The 21,456-nt window shown below is 34.1% G+C and overlaps 1 protein-coding gene across 2 annotated transcripts in view; it reads right to left on the bottom strand.

The window, feature by feature from the left end:
- SYT1 (synaptotagmin 1) overlaps nt 1-21,456 on the bottom strand; it is a 529,223-nt gene that overhangs the window by 408,887 nt on the left and 98,880 nt on the right. For both annotated transcript variants that reach the window (XM_054580146.1, XM_054580147.1), the window contains exon 2: nt 12,488-12,610. The gene's annotated coding sequence lies outside the window, so the exon portion shown is untranslated. The remainder of the gene's footprint in view (nt 1-12,487; nt 12,611-21,456) is intronic.

The raw sequence follows: 21,456 nt of genomic DNA, 5'->3' as shown, positions 1-21,456 counted from the left end.
GTTTATTTCATCCCACACACTACCTACAGTCTGCAGTTAGACTTTGGAACACTCAAATGTAGTCATCCCGTTTTATTCCTCTGAAAAACTCTAATGTTTAATTCAGTTCCTGTCACTTAGCAAATGCATCTCAAATTTATTCTTTCCTTAATATGGTCAATAGGCAAATGATGTATATATTCCATAATTGTAATTGTTTTGAATAAGGGTATTGGTATTAGTAAATATAAAAAGAATGTTTTGTAGGCAGGCAAGTTGAGAAACCAATTAAAATAATCCTTGTGATATTAGCTATACTTCCTGTCCAGACTTCAACTTATATCCTTTAGACCCTTAAGCTCAAAAATATATTTTTCACAAGACAGATTTTTATTTATATTTTGGTTCACAGGCAAATGATTAGTTTCAGTTATAAAAACATGGTATAAAACTGCAGGCCATTGTCATATCATTCCATTTCTAAATTAAAGGACAGTGGAAGACATAGGTTAAGAGCCCACAAATATAAAAATATATGTGCACATGAAATCATAACAACCACATGAAAAAAGTTTCATAACAGAGTTGGCTTGCATTTAGTGTGCATCCTTAGACCAACAAGTATGGCCAGAAAAGCATAGTCATGTGGTTTCATTATTCATTTTATATTTTGTAGTAAAAAGTATGGATTAAAAAGAAAAAAATTCCCTAAAGTAAAAGAGGACAGCTAAGTCTAAAATAGTGATCTAGGAATGATTTCTACATGTAAATTATTGCCCCAATCAAAAAATTCCAATGAACATCATGAAAAAATGATGCTTACCAGTAATCACATAATTTAAGTGCTGTAAATATTCTGATAGATCATACAGACCAGATCTTTCAAAGCCTCCTTATTTACAGAAGAATAAATAAGTATTGACTATCTACTGCATAGCACAGGGTGTCATAGGTGCTGGGAGCCCACGGAGAAGAAAATAGAAGTCCATGAACTAAGTGAGAGTGGGAAGGACACAATGTGTAGGTCTAGGCAAAAATACACACATTTTTTTAGTCAGTGATAACTTCTATGCCTCAAAAGCAATACTTTAAATAAGTATAAAATATAGGGTGACTTGATACAGGTGTGGCTGCTCCAAGTAAAGTGGTCAAGGTAAGGAGCTCTAAGAAAATGACATTTAAGGTGAGATCTGAGTAAAGAGATCTGGTTGACCATGTGAATATCTAAGGGAAGGAAATTCCAGGCAGAACGCACAGCAAGGGTAAAAGCCCTGAGGCATTTTGAAAGTGAAAAAACTGTGGCTAGGAAAGATAGAATGACAATTGTGCAGATCTGCTGAAGTTAAGTTCACAATATATTTATTTCAGATTATGATATTCTAGGTTGGGCTTTTCCTTCAGCTGCCTTAAAAACATGAAGTTACTAGAAATCAAGGTGAGAAAGAGACACAGAAGGAGAGAGAGATTCCTCTTTATTGGAAGCTTAAGATGTTGGGTTGTGGTTTTCTTTCACTTCTAGAAGCAAGTAACTTACTTGTAGGTGATACTCTGAACTAGGTGAAAATAAATTTTTGTTCTCCAGTAGCCATATAAAATGGGTATTATAGAGAGACACTGAAGATACTTTGAGTATACAGTGGCTATATTTTGAGAATCATCTTCCTGTCCTGATTTTAAACGCCACCTATAAGCCAATGCCTCCTGTAGCAGACATGGATGGCCACCTTCCCAATACATCCTGGCCTTTTCATAAATGATAGAATCTCAACCATAAGAAATGACTCATACTTGTCTTAATAAACTTACATAATACTCTTTCCTTTTGCAAAGGAAAACATTGGGATAAACATTTGATATGCTTTGGACAAAAACTCACTGGAGAAATCTGTTAGTAATTTTCTGGAAAAGGTTTTGCTCCCTGATCAAAAGAGAGAGCTAACTTTAAAAAAATAAAAACCCTCTTTCTGTTACACACTCTCCTCTCAGCTGCCTTGCTTTCTGTTGCCATGTAGGGACATGAGGACACGGTGCTTGGACAACTGTAGCAATACCGCCAACCTACAGTAGGCCAAGAGAATCTCATAGAGGCAGACTTAGGTTTTTCATATCAATTATCTGTCAAATTAACCTTGGTACTCTGTAAAGTTAGACTTATTAAATATACACATTATAAAATAACATAAAAAATGTCATTAATATTTAAGCAACTTTTAGTAAGGTGGGGTCCAGCCTCCTATATCTGCCTATTTGACATCTCTTGGAAGTCCAAAGAAAATCTCAAACCTACTATGTAAAAAACAAAAGTTGGTTTTTCCTCCTTTACCTCTTCCTGCTTGAATCTTCCATAACACAGTACATGGCTTCACCAAATTGTTTAGGGCTAAACCTAGGATAATTCTTGATTATTTTTTTCTTCCTTATTCCCCATGACTAATCCATCAATAGATCATACAGGTTCTACTTCCATATCTCAAGTCTCTTTACTTTTCACCCATATACCACCTTGAGCCTCATCAAAGCTATTAACCTTCCCTCACTGCCGCAACAACTTCCTACTGGTCTCTCTGCCTGTACTTTTGACACTGAAATACATCTCCTCCACAGAAACTAGAATAAATTTTTGTAAATCAATCATTTATATGGCATTTCCCCTATTGAAAACCCTTCAGTGGCTTTCTATTACACTAGTACAAAATCTAAACTCCTAACCATTTTCCTCAAGGCTCTGCATGATTTGTTTGCCACGTCACTAGTCAGCTCTATCTCTGAGCACTCCCCTTTTCTCACTCATCACCGGCCTCTTAGTTACGGTGTCTGCTTGTTCTTTCTCCCTCCTCTTTTCCAGGAGGCACTGTCAAGATCCTATCCTCCATAGTCTTTAGGATGTTACATAAAGTTACCTTCTCAAGGAAGCCGCCTCTGGACAACCTATGTAACTTTCACTCCCATGTACACATTAAATTCTTATTTCCTTCTTAGAGTATCACTAAGACATTATATATTTTACATGTATATCTTCTTTGTTGTCTGTTTACCCAGTAAAAAATAATATCCACAAGGGCAGGTATTTGGCCTATTTTGCTCACTGCTATATTCGCAGGTACCAGGTATAATGTCTGACACATTATTCATGTTCAAGGAATATTTGTTGGATGACTTAATTAATAGGTGACTGGATAAGTGAGGGCCTAACCTCTTGACATAGAATACTGCTCAAAACAATGAATGTTGGTTGAAAAAAAATGAGCAGCTGATCGAAGGCAGAGCATCCCTCCACAGCACCATCACCTTTTTCACTTGGCATGATAGCTTACGGTCTGCCCCTTGTTGAGGGTTTTTGCATCTGTGTTACTGAGACCTATCAATCTACAAATTTCTTGAAAAAGTCTTAGTTGAAGTTTTTTTATTAGGGTAATTCTGGCCTTATAAAGTCAATTAGAGAATATTTCCTCTGCTTCTATCTTCGGGATGAGATTGTAAAGGATAGCAGGGGCAGGTCATATATAGTTTTGTGGGTTCTAGTAAGGCGAGTAAAACAGTAAACCAACAGTCATTGATCCTGCCTGAAACTTTGTGTTTCCTGTTTTGTTTTTAAGATTTTGAAAGAGCCTAATGTACAATTTTGGGCATAATCTATAAAGTCATTTACTCAACATGTGACCTCAGGAGCCCATTAGCCTAAAAGCCCTCCTTTTTCATGACAGATGTATCTTTCTGTCTAGGAAAGTACTGTGTAAAATAAAAATATATTTAGTTGGTACATATATCATTTGAAAACATTAATCACTAAAAGAAATGTTTTAAAAAGGCCACCTTCACATTTTGACTGGTCATAACCATGCAATATCTTTCTGGTGTTTGTTGAGAAATGTTTTCTGGTATATAAACTGGCTCTAAAGACAGGTCCAAAAAATGTGTTAAAATATTTTGAACAATGGCAGCATTTCTGAAAATCCAAGGTGAGCACAGTGAAGGGCAACACTGATTGGACATAAGTTTCCAGTATATGAGCTTTATTTTTTAAGGGAGTGTTGTTATTTCTTGGTCATGCTTCATAAAATTTTATTATTTCTTCATTCTACATTGTAACTATGTTTTAATAAAAAGTATCAGATACACTGAGGTAGTTTTCCACCTATATTCAGAGACTGACAGTACTGATAGCATTTTTTGAAAGAAAAAATATGTATCTAATCCTTCGTGTATATATGGAAAACCACTCATCTCAGTCCAAATTCCTATTTATAGAGACACATATAAACAGATATGTATTCTGTTTCACGAACTAAATTTCACTGTCCATGTGGAATGAATGGTTACTTTATATTCCAGAAGCTAAAAAAAATAAATGTAGTTTCAGGGCATGAATGAAAAGGCTTTTTTAATGTGGAAGAATAATTATTTCCCCGTTAGAAGCAATCTGTATTTTATTACATATAAACAGGAATTGTTAGTATAAGAAACCAAATAACCTTTACTCTACAGATATTATTGTTAAAATATAGCTTCTACTTTCTGAATAATAAATAGGCAAAAGCAATTTTCAGTCATTACATTATGTTAGCTAAAACTTTGCAAAAATTATCATAACCATGGAAGAAATTGTTTATGTTTCATTAAACAAAGAAGAAAACTACTAAAAACTTTTTTTTGGAAAACAATAGATTTATTTAAACTGTTATACGTTCTAAGGTATTAGGGTTAGAGATATATCATTTAGTTTTCAATCTCTATAACACTCAACACTCACTATACAAAAAGAAACTAAATAATGATTGCAAGTAATATAAATTCAACTTTATGATGAACACAAAGATTATTTTTATAAGATCAGGTACGTATTTGCACAAATCATCTTTGCTAGTCATCAGAGATATGTCTTTCAATTAAAACTCCCACAAATTTAGATGTTTGGTTTGAAAGCTCTTGCCCATATAGAAGATACTGGTAGGAAAACACTACCCTGCCTGTTCACAACATAAGGAATCAGAGAAGACCAGGTACGTATTGGACACTATGCTACCTGAAAAGCAGGTAAATTAAATATAATTCTTAAAGTTCTATATAATTTTTCTCCCTTTAGTTTTCCTTTAATTTTCCTCCATCCTCCAAAGTGCTTTTATAAAGAAAAGGACAAGGATGTTGGTGAGTAAAAATAGCTTAATATAAACTTTCTAGCTGCCGAGAATTTTTACTGGTGAATACTTTCTGAAATTATCCCCTTTGTTGATTTCAGTAGATTCTATAAGGAGATCTTTTTGTATCCAAAATAAACTTGAAGCATGATTTTATAAAATCTTATTAAAGAGTCTCAATTATAAAACAGAATCCCCTTACATTTATACTCAGAAATGAAAAACATAGATTTAAAAACCTCCAATATGTTTATAATTAAAAGCCCTACAAAACATAAAGAGTTCAGTATCATGTTATGTACCTAGAATGTGCCGGTTCATATGGAGGGAATCTGTGAGAGGTAGGAAGCAGGAATTTTATTCTATCCCAAGAGGAGTGCTTTCTCGAATGCCTTTTATGATAATTCTTCTATATAACATTAAACAACAACTACACCCAAAGGATGTATCTGGTCATTCTCTGTGCTCAACTGCCATCTTGACAGGAAGTCATTTCCTTAATAATTTGCCTGTCTCTAGCAGCTCTTAAGTTTCTGTTCTGTGTAAAGGCACACTCTTGATAAGCCACTCAGCCATCCGTAGTTCTGTCCCTATATTAGCATTTTCTAGTGCCCTTCTGCTTTGCACAGAATCACTTTTCAGTATGGAGCAGTTGTTAATGATCAGGAGCTGTCTGTCAAGAACTTACTCCAATCACCCCAACAACCTTTTCCTGTATCTTTAGTTATTCTCTATTTCCTAAGTGTGCATGTCAGAAAAATAGTATGAAGGTTTGGTCACTGAATTATTTACACATTTTTTCACACCATTCCAGAGTATTTGAACAAGATAGGCATTTACATGTTCCACACATCTAGACATCTGGACATGCATTCTGAAATGCAATAGGCTACATCTTCTCACTGACAGTTGAAGAACCGGGAGGATAATCTTGGGAGAAAATAAAGATTTCATATTTGAAGCTGTTGTTAAGAAGAATGGCAATGTTGTAACTTACAAAACTCCAAAACTGAGTAAGTAAATGATCAGGACAGTGCACAATTTCTCCTTCAGGCCACCTTACTAGCTGTCAAAAGGGCACCTCTCTGATGCCTTTAAAATTTCAAACATTTGATATGTAAAGATATGTCAGCCATAAATTTGGTCTTTAACAATACTCTATTGACGATAATGTATTTTTAATTTAGTGAATTCTAGAAACACCAAGTTTTCAAGGCTGAAAAACATTTACAACCAGGGTTTCATGAAACCACTGAGAATATATATTTTGTTGCTCAAAATTATTTAGGAGTCTGAACTTTAGTCATTTTCTGAAAAAGAAACCACACTTACTTTACTCTCATTCTTGAAAAGTAGTTGATGTAAGTATGGAACTTGAGTTTGCTAGTTACTTTCCTTCAACACCTGAAATTATTTTTTCCATTTGTTAATCTTGTCAATTTTGGGTGATAAACATCTTACTTGTTTCTTTATATAACATGTTGTCTGTTGTATCTGCTTAATTAAGATCTTTGCATTGTAGTTGGAGTTTTATGGCTTTGTTACAATGTCTACGTACCCCAGTTTGTTTTATTTGGCTGGTTTGTGGCTAGGAATGATTCTCTCTATGGTCCTCACATCTTCCTTCATGTATGGAAAATTTCCAGCTATTATCTTTTAACGCTAACCATCTGGAATTCTTAGTAGACATTTGGTATAATTTCTCATTTTATTCTTCCATGTCTCTTACATTTTCCATCCCTTAACACTCTGTGCTCATTCTGTAAAGTTTCTACAGATATAATTAATACTCTATTAATAATCTTTAAGGCCATTTCTCTTTTCTTCCTAAAAGTTTTTATTGAATTCTTAAATTTGTATACTATATTTTTCTTTTCTGAGATTATTATTTGATTCTTTTTCAAATATGCTAATCTGTTTTCATAGTATCCTACTGTTAGTCTGTATTCATTTTTGTTCTTAGTGATTAGTTTAAATGTGATTAGTTTACGCTTTTTCCATATTGTTACATTATCTCAAATTTTGAGGATTAATAATCCTGCTTGCTTATTCTTTATCATTTTGGATAATTCTCATGTAGGAGTTTATCATTATTTAATTGAAAAATCATTTTCAGACTTTTCTTTTTTTTTCTTCAATGGTCCTGAGTGCCCTGGCTAAGACCGATTTCTGTAAGAATGGTAGGTTTTCATGATTTTACATAAATTATATTTTGGGGGCTTCAGGTACTGGGAATAGTATAAATTTAAGCCCCACACTGGTATTTGCCAAGGTCTAGAGTTTTGAATTGTTACCATAGAGCTATATTTTTCCATTTCATCTGGATTCCTAGAAAGCTCGAGTAACTTCCCTGGATATGCGGGAACCATTATCTTGCTCCTTCATCAAGGAGGAAGCAGCTTTTCCAGGGTCATGAATTTGTCTGAGATTTTCAGTTCCAGATCTCTAACTTGATACGACTCAAGTCCCTTAGTCCTATGAGAGACTTGTTAGAGATTGGCTTCTCCTGTGTCGTTATGACATTAGCTCTGAGTCTTTCTCCTCTGCTTTTGAGTTCTTTTCTGAACCTTGAGTATTTTCTTTTGTGTGTGTGTGTGTGTGTGTGTGTGTGTGTGTGTGTGTGTGTGTGTTTAAACTACCATTTTACATTAATATTTATTGAAGTCTTTGTAGAAATCTCCATCGCAAGGCATCATTTTAACAGAGCAAATAGTTCTCCTCAATGGTCGTGACTGCCATTAGCCACGGCAGACACAGTCTGAGTAGAACTTGCTTACATAAATGGTTTATCTCACCAATAATACAGACACAGCCTTAGGCAGTTGAAAAATATGGAGAAATTAAAAATGACAGTAGTTCAATCACCTAGATAATTAATGACCTTTGCTCTTTAAGTCCTCTTCACTACAAGGTGTTGGGAGATTTGGAACTACATGCATATACACTATCTTTGGCGCACAGTAGGTACTCAGTGAACAACTCTATGTAGTCTAGCCTTTGGTGCACTACAAAGAACGCCAGCCTCGGAGCCATGGTGCCTGCCTTCCAGTTGGGCTTGGTCACTAAGTGCAAGGGCTTTAACAAGGCATGTCCCATCCCTGGGCCACAGTTTCCTTATTTGTCAGATGAAGACAGTGGTTTCTGAGGTTCCCCTGAATATCCCTAAAATTCCTGGCTGGTGACCAGACTCAGTTTGTAAACTCCCCACTGGGCTACATTAATATATTACTTTTGGTTGTCTTTTGGGGTGGTTTAGGGTATAAAGCAGATTCCCAAGACCACATGACATCTGATAATCTAGAGATAAGGCAAAATCAAGTGCAAAGCACCCAAAGCCTCCTCTCTTCCCTTCAACCCAGGAAGATATTCTGCTTGCAATTGATTTATAGTCACTCATCTATCTAAGGGAGAAGGAAGAGATTCATTGATGAAATAGACTGAATTCCTATTCCCCACAGGGGACCAAGCGGCCTGATACCATAGATATCTCCTTGGATAGGTCCAAGTCCTCATTTTAAATCTCTACTAGTCATGAAACTTTGAACAAGTTGCCTAAATTTTCTATGCCTTTATCTTCTGTACAAAATAAGGGCAGTGACTTATCCCTAGTCTACTCTGTGAGGCTTAAATGAAATGTCAGGTATGAAATCTCTGTTACTATGAAGTGGGTACAAATGTGAGGCCTGGGGGACTCCCAATCACCTGTTTCATGGCACACCTGCAGTTGCCCGGCTGTGTGTGACTTCAGTAAGATAAGCAAGGTGGACAGTTAGCCTTGGTCTTCAAGCCTCCTCACATGACTTGCAGTCAGGAGAGACAAGAACAATGACATGTCCCTGAAGAGAGATTTCCAGGGTCTAGAAAAAAACCTAGTAGAATTCATGTAAGTAATTATCATAAACAAATGAATACCAAAAGGAAGGGCATGAACCTTGAGTATTTTCAATTTTTATTTGTTGCTGATCTATATATTCATTGCTGAACTATACATGTATACAGGTATAGTAATATTATTATAAATATGTATGTGTAGCTATAGATATAAATATATATATATACATACACACACAAATGGGAGATGGTTGAGTGCCCCTTCTCAGTCCACCAGAATTGCTGACATGAAACAAATTAGTAATTAGTGATTAAACTAGATGCAGTCAGTGAGTTTAGACTATATTTCAAGTGGCTCAGTGTGAACTTTAGAATGTTAGGAAAAGGGATGGCTTTCCAGAATTCATTACTACAGTACTGAAAATAATGTTCTGTCCTTCAACATATTCCTTTGTTGCCTCACATTCTTACTGGTTTTTTAAAAAACATTCTTTCATTTATTATATCTATTTTTCAACTTTGTCTCTGTTTCTCTATAGGATTATATCAACTTTTCCTCCTTGTTCATGTGAACCTTATTTTCTCTCCTGGGTATATGTTCAAGGGTATATATATATATATGGTTAGCTACATACAACTTAATGGGTTAGGTGTATGGAAATGAAGAATCTTTTAAGTGCCTAACAATTGGCAAAAAATAAAATAAAAAAATCATTCAATACTAAATAAACTTTAAGTTGCTATATATTTTTCTGCTAACTTTTAGTTTCGTCTATTTTCTGCTTTATAGCCAGTATCTTCAATGATATAATTTCCTCCCTGTCACTACAATGATTGTTTTCTTTATCTTGACTAGATACCTGCCTTATTGAATTTAGGAGTAGCTAATCTGACTAATCCATACCAAAGTTACTTTGCCAGACAGGCAAAGCAAAAGAACAAAAGATTTATTCTGATGTGTCCCAGAATAGGACTCTCAGTCACTGGAAAATGTAATTAAGAAAACTCTCATGATCAGAAGAGACGTCTTTTGAGCCCTGGGTTGCGGGCATTGATTCTGCAATGGCCATAGTGTAGCCTCCCCAGCCCCACCCCCCGCGCCCCCCTCACTCCATTACTTCGGCCTGGCTACATGTATTAGATTTCACAGGCAGTTCAGCCTTATCTAATATGTAAATCTATGCATACCTTGTCCTTCCCCTTTAAGAAGATGAAAGCCTAAAAAAAAGTTAAAATAAATGGATCGAATTGACTTTAGTGCAAGGTTGACAACAGTAATAATCAATGAGATTAAAATGAAGAGTAGGTTCACTGGCGACTAAATAAAACTTGGAGGAAAAAAAGTTAGTGAAGAATAGGATTAGAGTTACGGGATGACCAATATTGTAGTGGGTTTAAATGTGTATGTATTTGTTCCTTGCAATACAATATTATAAATATGATCTTTAAAACCAGCTGAAAATCAAGGATTTTTTAGTTTCTAAAAGAATTTTTATGGATTTAAAAAACAATTTAAATTTCTCCAATCATTTCAGGACATTTCAGTTATTTCATAAAGTAAGTATACCTGAAAACCAAAAACTTTTTACCTTTTTTCCTTTTTAGACCCCTGTCTCAGTGGGGTATACCTTGTACGAAGCAAGAATTAAATTTACAGATTCTCTTAGTTCTACAAACATTCTCTGCAGTTTTCCTACTAGATCTAATGTTGCTTTTTGCTTTCATCTAGTGCCAAAGGTAATCACAACACTGTCTTTTCAAAGTTCAGAAGGCAGTTCTTTGTTCCCTAACTCTCGTTTAAATGTATACTTAGTTTAGAATGTGCCATAATAAAGTTAGCAAATGATGTATAACTTGTTTGCACTAAAAATAAAGCTATGAGAAAATATTTTATTAAATTAGACAGCATGGAATTATTCATTTATGAATAATGGAAAACCATAAGCCCCAAAGAGTTAACTTATTTGTATCAAGAAAATATCTTTTAAAAACTCAATACCCATTGGAGTTGTCTCAGTGAAAACCATAACCAAAATACAGCTTGGAATTCTTAAAGAAGTGGTGCTTTTTAGATATATCTAATGTGGAAAGAGTGGCTTATTACTTAGAAAACTTTGTAAAACTAAAGATTCAAATGTGAAAATAATAATTATACAAACTATGAATTTAATACCTTCTACTATGCTAGAGATCATTTATATTATTTGGTAACTCTGGGAAACAATTTAATAGACATTCATATCCTTGGTATCCTTATATTGAATTTTTAATTTCAAAATATTTAACGTGAAAGAAGAAATAAAATAAATGATCTTAAATTGTTTGTACAGTTCTGAGAAATATATAGGAAAAAATCCAAATCCAAATTTAATTTCAATATTTTTATGTTTAATATCAGTTATGTGTCTATAATTTTACAATGTTCTCCTCTTAGCTGTTTCCTTGCTCTCACAGTGTAGTGGTTCTTAAACTTGAAGTACATTGGAATTACCTGATATGCATTTTAAAATGCTGGTTCTAGAGCCTACTCCCAAAGGGTGAAGAGCTTGTAATATAACACAGGCCTACTGGACAGATTTATTTAATAAGTTGGTGAATTTACAGGTGTATAGTTGGTTTTGTTCTAAATGATTTTAGTATTAGAGACCAATTGTAGCTGACTTCCTCAGGAAAAAGTAAAAGGCCTAAGATTCAAATAATGAAATAAAGTCTTTGAGACATAGTCTCCTACTGTAATGTTGTTTCTCTTGTGTACAATGAGCATAATGTGAAAGGCAATTCTTTAGAAATCCAAAATCTCAATACCACTTGACTTCAAATAATGATCAGTGAGATAATTTAATAACCTCCAATTTACTTGACAGAATAGTGTTTATGTCTAGTGAAAGTATGTTAGAAACGACTTAGACCAAAGAAGCAATTTGATTGGTTAATGAAGAGTCTAAAAATGATAACCGAATTTGATGAAATTCATTAGTTAAGACATTGAAGCAGATACTTTACAACCCCAATTATGGACTCTAACATGTAATCGTCACAATGTGATACATGTACTTCATTGTTGAATTAGGCATATACGAGAATAAGACATAATATGGTGCAAAGAAACATCAGCCTGAGACAAATTCTGCCTGCTCTCCCACCCCCTTACCCAAATATCCTCTGTACAACAGGGCACAAAAGCACAGAGGCAGATGTCATGGCATATTCTTTTAGAATGCAAGGCTGCTCAAGGTCATCTACAGATAATGAACCATGACAACTTTGGATGTGATGAAGTATAAAATGAAAGTAGGAGAAAGCAAAAATGTTATATAAATGCCCAGTGCCCCTCACCTAAACTAACACTTCAAGGGCATTAATACTAGTAATAATTACAAAAGATATTTAATATCATAAAACCACTTTTAAAGTAAGAGATACAAACCTCTAATCTTCTGTACAAATGCTTCCCCCACTTCACATATCACAAAATATGTATATGGATGGGGGGGGATGATCATCAAGAAAACCTATCAAAGTTTCTGTTTTTTTCCAAATACCTTAATCAAAGAGTCGCAGTACAATTTCCAGAAATGAAGTGATAGGCAAATGAACAGTCTTCTGATCTGAATCCAGGCTTTTGTCACTCAAGATCTTGTTAGTTCTTGTTTTCCTGTTTTCCCCTGAGAGAGAATAAAAACAAAATAAGCCATCACAACGCTGGTCTGCTACTGTCTGCACTTTCCTTTACTACTAACTGGGCATAAAGAGTTCTGCTTATGCAGCTCATTCATTATGCAGATTCTGCTCTAGCCTCCTTAATTCCTGGTGTGCTAGGTGCTCCAGGCTAATAATCAATATGTGCAATCATGCTGACTTAAAGAAAAACCTAGAAGAAAAAACATTTCCAAAAAGCGAGTTTTTTACATTTCTTCTGACATATCCTGCTCAATGGCATTGGGCTACAAAGAAGAAATAGCATGTGCTGCCACAGAAGGTACCCGGTGGAATTACCCACCGTAGGGAATTATCTCTAAGCAATTCACACTTTGTTTTGCTAACAAGACTCCTTGTTAGGATACTGAAATGCTATCCTTCTCTGGCAATATTCTCCCACCTTTTAGTTATTGAAAAGCTGACTGAGTGTACTTTGACTTGTGAGTCTCTTTGTAAGCAACGGCAGGTACCGTAGTGCCAATTAAAGGAAAGGTATTGCTAAATATTTACCTGAGAAGGACATGGAAATATGGCACACACAAAAGCACCGGAGGGGTGGAGGAGCTCTATCGAATATTTTAATAGCTTCCTTCCTTGCTTGCTTCTTCTGTCCTTTCTCCCTTTGTCCCTCTTTCCTCTTTTTTCCATTTTTTTCTTTCCTTCTTCCTTTCATTCCATTTTCTTTAATGCAGTCCTTATTCCATTTACCTACTTTTTGATATAGAGCAAACTACTTTCTCAGATTTGCAGTTCTGAATAATGATTTTAGAACATATATTCCCAAAACTCTAAGTACAGTGTGGCATGATTCCTTTACCAATGTAGACACATAGGCAGGGAGATTTATGTTAACAGCTGAATCTTTTAGCCCCAATTAAGAATGGAGGCTCTGCATCTTCCAGTGGCTCTTACACTAATCAGACCATTCTGCCCTTTTACAGTTTCGGTTTCAAATCTCCAGAGGGAGCTGACATAGCAACACCCTATCTGAGGATTCAAGTGTTCCTGCTATAAGATAAATGCACACACAATCCGCTGCAGCTTTCATTATATTTTGAGTAGAATTTTATAGTTTTTCTGCCGTTATTAAGGAGTCCTATTTGCCAACTAATGGACCAGAATCATTATGGCATAAATCCACATAGGAAAATCTGAGGGTTTACTAGTTTTCAAAAAAATCCTTACTTGTTGGTTTAAAGAAATAGGTGCAGCATAAGAGAGCATTGTTCCCAAAGTGGCTTCTGAGCGCCACTTTGCCTGGCTGATATAGGCAAGGAATGGCTGACTTCCACTCAGCCTGTTGCCATTATGAGTACTTATTTATTATCTGTGATCCAGTGAATGAATATTGAATGTCTATGGACGTTTTTCTTTCCTTTCCTTTTCTTTTTGGCTAGTGCTTGGGGGTAAAAAAGAGAAAGATAATATCTTGCTTCCGAAAATATGAATTGGGGAGAGAGATATAGAAATAAAAATAGAATATTACTACAAATTGGTAAGTACCATAGAGGAGATTTAGGATATGCTAGGCATTGAAGAAGGATTCTTCCTCTTCTCAAGAAGAATTGTGATTTCTCATTTTGAAAGTAGAAAACATCATTGACACTATGTGCCTATGTGCATATGTGTATGTATGTCCTTCAGAGTATTGGGCATGATGTGATTAAATAAAGCCCTGAAATTATTTAATGGTTTACACAGTTGTGGCTTTTCACAATCGGATTTTTTTCAACAATTCCAAGTATAAAGTGGCTTTTCCCGCCAGAAAACATTTAAAACCTTTTCCCATGGCTACAGGTCCCAAAAAGTATTTGATTACTGAGGAAGCACAGCCAACCAGAGTCATTTTCTACATTTGGAAAGAATACATGAGTGAGAAATATACTCCCATTCTGGAAGCCAAATAGCGAAGATTAAAAACCATCTGTCATTGGGACTATGAGCCCACAAGCAAGCAGCAGACTTCCAGCAGAGTCTGGGGCAGGAACAGTGTGTAACACAGATTTAAAAACACAAGCTTCAACTAGACTCATTTGCTTAGTCACATGGTTTAAAGGCTATTACCAGCTCCCACCAGAACCCACTTTGCCATGAGTTACATAAAAGCACGTGTTGTAAACTGAAGACTTTTTTTTGACGCAAATTCATTCTTTCTCTCAGAAACAATTTTCTAAATGCTTATTTTGTGTCAGGCAGGGTGCAAGCCACTGAAAGTTCATTTGCAAAGGAAAGCAACAGCTACCTCAGCACCCCCTCCTTTTACCCCAAGGAGCCTGCAGGCTAATGACAGATAGAGATAGGTAATAAATACACACACAAAGAGCATATGTGATTGTATAATTTAAATTGTACTAAGTTCCAAAAAAGACAGGTAAAGACACTAGGAAAGCAAGAGCAGGACCCTCATCCAGAATTGGCTTCCATGTAGAAATCGCATTTACAAATTAGTTGGGTTTGAGGGTGTATTGGGTGCTGGGGGTGGGTAAAGGGATAGATTCAATATGGAACAATATGTGTGTGAAGTCATGAGGCAGAAAGAAGGTTTGTGTGTATGAGAGACAACAACAGAAATGGTCACTGTGGTTGTAATACAGTGAATATGGAGAAACAAGTCGCATGTCAAGGGTGGACGCAGCGCTGGCCTCTGCTGAGGGCTCTAGGCGAGAGAACCATGGGAAGACACTGAAGGATCTAGTCCCTTCAGGTACTTTTGGAATGATGGATTGGGTTTGGAGGTGGGTGGGGACATTTACCATGATTCAAAAAAAAAATCTTTTACTTATTTCTGGGGAGTAAAAATTATCATATTGATTTATAAATCAATTTTGTGGCACCTGATGTTTAGTCAGTTGATTTAACTTATAAATACGTTGAACTTTTCTTCATAGTACTTTTCATTGTGCTACATTTATGTTTGTTTGTTTCCTCTTCTCTCTAGCACCATCTCTTCAAAGACCTCTAAAAGCTAAGGTTTTTAAATTTGATTCAGTGATGCATAAGTAGGGCCTAGAACATTATTTGGCACAGAATAGTAGTAGCACAACAAATACATCTTTAAAGTATAAGTAAATGGATAATTTAAAATATGGTCTCCTGAATGCTAGCAATCACTTCATGTTATTCTGCTTCCCCCAGTTACTTTCATGAGAGGTCAACTTTGCATGGTAAAATATAGCAAACTAGACTAATAAAATGTGTTCCTGCTGATTTGTCATGAAAAACAGTAGTTAGAATTGCAGCTTATGGAGAAGGCATACCTAAACCAATTTGGGCAAAGCAAATGTACAATAAACAAAAGAGGAAAGCAAAATACATTTTGTCCTAACTAACATAGTTCTTTCAGAATTTGGGCTCAATCATTATAGAATAAGATTCAATCATTTTTCAGCAAATATTCTTGATGGTTTTCATAAATTCTTGATCCTTTTGTTATTATCAATATAGAGTTGGATACAGGCACAGGACTCTCGGAACCCTTTGACAGGGAACTTAAAGGAATATATCAAAACCAAATGTATGTATTTCAAATATTGTAATATTAAATGATGATATTTTATGGCACATATTTAAATTCATAAAAGCTTATAGCCAAAAAAAAATGTGTAAGAATCTTTATTGTACTGTCTCCTCAGAGTGAGATGTTTCTAATTCATCATTTTTTTCTTCCATTGAACATATGTATTATAAATTTTATTGGGTTACATATAAATTGTTTTAATATATCAAACAGCTTAAGTAATCTAGAAGAATGTGCTTAAGATGCAGTTTTCCAAGAAAAAACTCCCAAGGGTTATTTACTTACAATGCTTTATGCATTTTTTCTTATATATCTTCATTTTTTGTGTGATTTTTAAGAGGCTCATTTGAGTATTGCTCAAATATGGAAAACTAACTTCATAGTAATCAATGTAGGTTAAAAGATTCAGTGAACCTTCATAAAGAAAATGTAAATGATTAGTTTATGATGAATTACCTCAGGTTTTTGACCTTATGTATAAGCATATCAGATGATATAACAGCAAATTAACCAGGACATGAATATTTAAAGAGTAATTACATTAGAACAGTCCTTGTGCCAAGAAGCCCTGAAGGATGTCTGCATAAGAAGAATCTTGCTTGCAAGGGGCAAAGGCAAAAAGTGGGGGAGCAAGTAGTAGGACTAGGCTTTTACTTACAACATTGTTTTAATGTTGTAAGCAATTGTGATTGTTTTCACAATTAAAAGAATAATTTAGGACAAAATGCTTCCAAATGGTATTAGAAGCAATGAATGCAGAAGTCCTTTAGGAATTATCTAGTTTTTGGTTTCATTACCTATTGGTGGAAACTGTAGCTCCAAGAAGTCTACAATGTTATCTGGAATTGTACTTACGCATCTTCACCAGATTCTCAAAAGGAACCAATAATTCCTTCCTTCATTAAATATTCAAAAATAATTCACTTGCCCAAGTTCCAACATTCATATCTTGATTCTCACTCCACTGAGTGAAATGTGCCATTTTCATCATAGACTTCCTAGCTCCTTGCTGTAGTGCGTGGTCCAAGTCGAACCAACATAGCCCTTTACTTCTAAGTACACAATAATAAAATATAAAATGCTCAGAAAGATCAAGTTTTTCCATTGTTATTTGAATAAGATTAGTTTGGATTTAAAAAGAAAATGCCAGGGAGAAATCCTTTACCATAGTTAGTCAATGTGAGATGAAAGCCATAGGAATTTCATATAATTTCTCTTTGTGAAGTGATCAGAAAAAGTGAGTTTGAAAAGCTTGACTCCCTTGTCTGATTTAATCCACAAACAAAGCATCTACTTTCATCTCTTTTGTTTTATTTCTCAAATCTCAGCGTAGAATACACTGTGAATTTTAACAGTCTGCTTTTGTTCAACTGATTGTCTTCAGTTTCTCTATTCCTTTGTTAGGACAAAAGAATATATTTCTGTTTTCTTTTATAAATTTATTTTCAAGTTTAGCTTTAAATTATTCAAAAGAGGCTTAGACTTCTTTATGAGATAAATTTAGTTAGAAAAGACATCTAGTCTAGAGATTTGTTAAAACTAGCTATCATACACATAACTTTTTGACCATTACTATGCACATAATCTATTATGTGCACATTACCTATTAACCATTGTTATTGCTATATTAATTCCTAGATAACAGATAAAAGCAGCTCTAGCAAGAGCGACCACTGTGGGAATTTACATGAACTGTGATCTGAAGTGCAGGTGAAAATTCTTGGGAGCACAGGTTTAGGCAAAGCACATAAGCATATATATTGCATTTGGGGAGACTAAAGCCAAAGTAAGTAATTTGATGGCACTATTTTTTTTAGTTGTTTCAAAATATACTCTTTTAATAAATTTTTCAGTAAAGCAAATTTATTAATATTTATAGTGTTTAATAAATTTACTTTTAAATAGTTTGAAATAATGTTCATATTATGATTATATGTAGCTATTACTATTTAACTGCAGAATAGAATCTAGTATAAAAATATTGCTGAGTGACATTTACAGTAAAGAATTGAATTGATCTTTCAAAGACTTAAGTTCTCGTTGTCAGTGCGTTCTGTCTTCAGATAGTCTGAATTCAAATCCAGGCTCCAGCACTTCCTAGCTAGAATCCTCAATCTCCTCATCTAAAAAAAAAAACCCAATAAAAATAATAAATTAAAAAAAAACAAAACCTGAATGTAATCATTCTTCAATAGTGCTGTTATGAACATTGGATAAATTGATTAAATTACAACATAATACATAATAACCCAATTGTGTTGGCTATTGTTAGTGCTACTATTATTGATATAATTATTTTTAATATAAAGCTAACACCAATTTAAATTAAAAAATACTATAGCCTAGAGGTTCCCATTCTCAGATGCTGAAAGCAGATATAATTATGGTATAATGGAGTGTACATCACATCACTGAACTAATTGTTATTCATAGTTTTTCATGCACATTTTGCATTTCCTTATCTTGCTTCTAGATTCTTGAGAGCCAGAAATTCCAAACTAATTTGTCTTTCACTTTTTCTTGACTTCTTTCTTCTCTCCTTCTATAGGAGAGAATATATATTCTATAGCAATATATTTTTATTGAGTAACTACATGGCAAGTACTTTTGTAGGTCTGAAGTTAGAGGGGCAAACAAGACAAACTCTTTGTCGTCATGTTGCTTAAGTTTTTGTGAAGTTCAGTGAAAACTCTCTATTTGCTAAATTCAATACTGATACCACTGCTGAAGTACCAAATAGAAAAATAAAGACACGAACAAATATATACATAGTAAATATTTCAGAAAATATATTTAAAATGCTAGAAACTGTAAAAGATAAAGACTCTCATAAAAAGACAACAAAATAATGAAAAACTAACTACGATAATAAAGTCAGAGTGTACTGACATTGGTTGAACGGCAATGTATTATTATCAAACAAATAAAGTCATGCTTTTTTCATGTAAATAACAAATAAACAAGATTACAGGTAAGGCACAATAAAAATTCTTATACTTTACAGGAAGGGATTATACATTTTGATGAGAAAAGAATATATCAATAAACAAATAAATGTAGTAAATTATAAATCTTTTTAATCTTCACTTTATGGAATAAGCTTATCTTGAAAAAATATTTAGCATATCCTACATTTTTATGTCACACTGCCCATGTCAGAAAAACCCATATATGAGAAAATTCAGACATAGCAGGTACAACCCAATATAAAAAGAAATCCTCTATTGAAATAGCTTTTCATGTGATAGTAACCACAAACTTTTGTCTTAAACTACATAAATTATCTATTTTTTAAAATGACATCTCTTCTATGAATTATTTGGACAATAAAAATATAAGTAGAAGACAACACTATCGATCTCAGTTGAGCAATTCAACATTTACCAGTTTCTCAAATCAGATGTAAAACACATGATTTACAATGATTAAAACTACTGAAGAATCACTAACATCTTGAGTTCATTAATTTAACTGGAGAACGGGAGACTAGGATATTTTTTTTCCCCTAGGATTATTTTATATTTATAAAAGAATAGTGAACTAAAAAAATAAGTTAGAAATTTTATAAAGTTTAAAACAAAGCCCAGTTGATGACTGATTTATTTATGATATAGAGAAGAAATTTTAGAATTTGTAAAACTTTTAAAAATCAAGCCACTTTAATTATTTTCACATTTAAAAAATATGTACATATAAATGATTAAAATACGTTTACTTTGAAAACTCTTGGAATATTAGGCACTTCAAGGCAAGAAAATGTATTTTTCTAAACCTACTATATTAGAATTATACTTATTTCAGACTGAAGACATTGTACTCAACAAACTGTCTTGTACAAAGAGATAAACAATCAGTATCTCCTGGCAGAGAATGTTGGATAATTAACTTATCTACTGATGTCTTCAATTTGCAAACCTCATATTTCTAGTGTATTTTTCAAGGTTAGTGTTTTGTAGATAATTTATCAAATCCTGACTACCCTACAAGGAGGATGATACTATTGTCCCCATTTTACAGATTAGGAATCTCAAGTTCCCACTAGTGGTGCAAATTAAGCTGAGATTTGAACCTTAACTATCAGTCTTTCAGGCTCACTCACACTCATTTAGGTAACATTCTGTTGTATTTCTTAGTGGGTGGCTACAAGACCGGTGAACCTAACAAAACTGTTTTACTTTTGTAATACTGCTACAGTAGTATAGGATGCAGACATAGTGTGCTGATGATTTGTTTTAATTTAGGCAAAGATCTTTGCATTTTCTTTTTAAGCTCAAAATACCTAAAACTACCTCCTCGCTCCCCTGCCACCATCCCCACATTGTTTCCTCTCTTTCTCATTTGGTCATGTGTTCATTTATTTATTCGTTTAATTAGGTTTTTTTGGAGGTTTACAATGGACTAAAAACAAACACAAATGATAGTTACGTTGGTCATGAACATCATACGAAGTCATCTTCCTTGCCTCTTTGTGTAATCAGAAACAATCCTATCAATTCTTTCTTTTTAATGTATCTAAGAGGAACTTGCCTCTTTTTCTCCATTTCCACCATTAATGCATTAAGACCACTGACTCAGATCTTTATTACGTTATACCTAAATTAAAGCAACAATCTCTGGAGAAATCTTCTGCCTCTAATCCATCCTATACACTAATATCAGATTAATTTTCCTAAAATACTTAAGTATATAACAAGTTCCATTATTAGAATCATATTGACATAATTCCTTTAAAGCCTGGATTAGGTGTCCTGCCTAATTGTCTGAGGACCCTGCACTATGCAGGCACAGACCGGTCAAAGCATTCAGTAATCGTGTATTGAATTATGCATGCAGTAAAGATCCTTTTAGGTCTATTTTTCTTCAGAGTAAATTAAGAGATGGTATGAGTTGTTCTTTTCAGCTTGCTTATTAATATACATGGAACACGTTAAGATTCACAGATGAACTTTTCAATGAAATGGTATAAAATATATGTCTTCTCAAATTAATTTCATTCTGTTTCCTGGGTCATTGCTCATAAAATGTTCCATTTGTATATTTCAGAGAGCCTAAACTTTCTTTTTTGGGGGGGTCTCAGTGAAGAGTATGAATTCTTATGAGAATCTCATGACTCAGTCAAAATTCACATATATTAAATATATTGTTTATGCTTTTAAGAAATCAAAAATAACCTGAAACTCAAAATGGACTCCTACACTATGGACTTTGGTTAAAACGCCAATACAAAAGAACCTATGCACCCCAATGTTCATAGCAGCACAATTTACAATAGCCAAGTGTTGGGAGCAACCTAAA

Source organism: Pteronotus mesoamericanus, unplaced genomic scaffold, assembly GCF_021234165.1.
Source record: "Pteronotus mesoamericanus isolate MK-2021 breed Mesoamerican mustached bat unplaced genomic scaffold, CSHL_Meso_final contig_56, whole genome shotgun sequence".
In the NCBI taxonomy this organism is placed as follows: Eukaryota; Metazoa; Chordata; class Mammalia; order Chiroptera; family Mormoopidae; genus Pteronotus; species Pteronotus mesoamericanus.
Note: the sequence above shows the minus strand (reverse complement) of the source record. Positions and strands in the feature narration are given on the sequence as shown.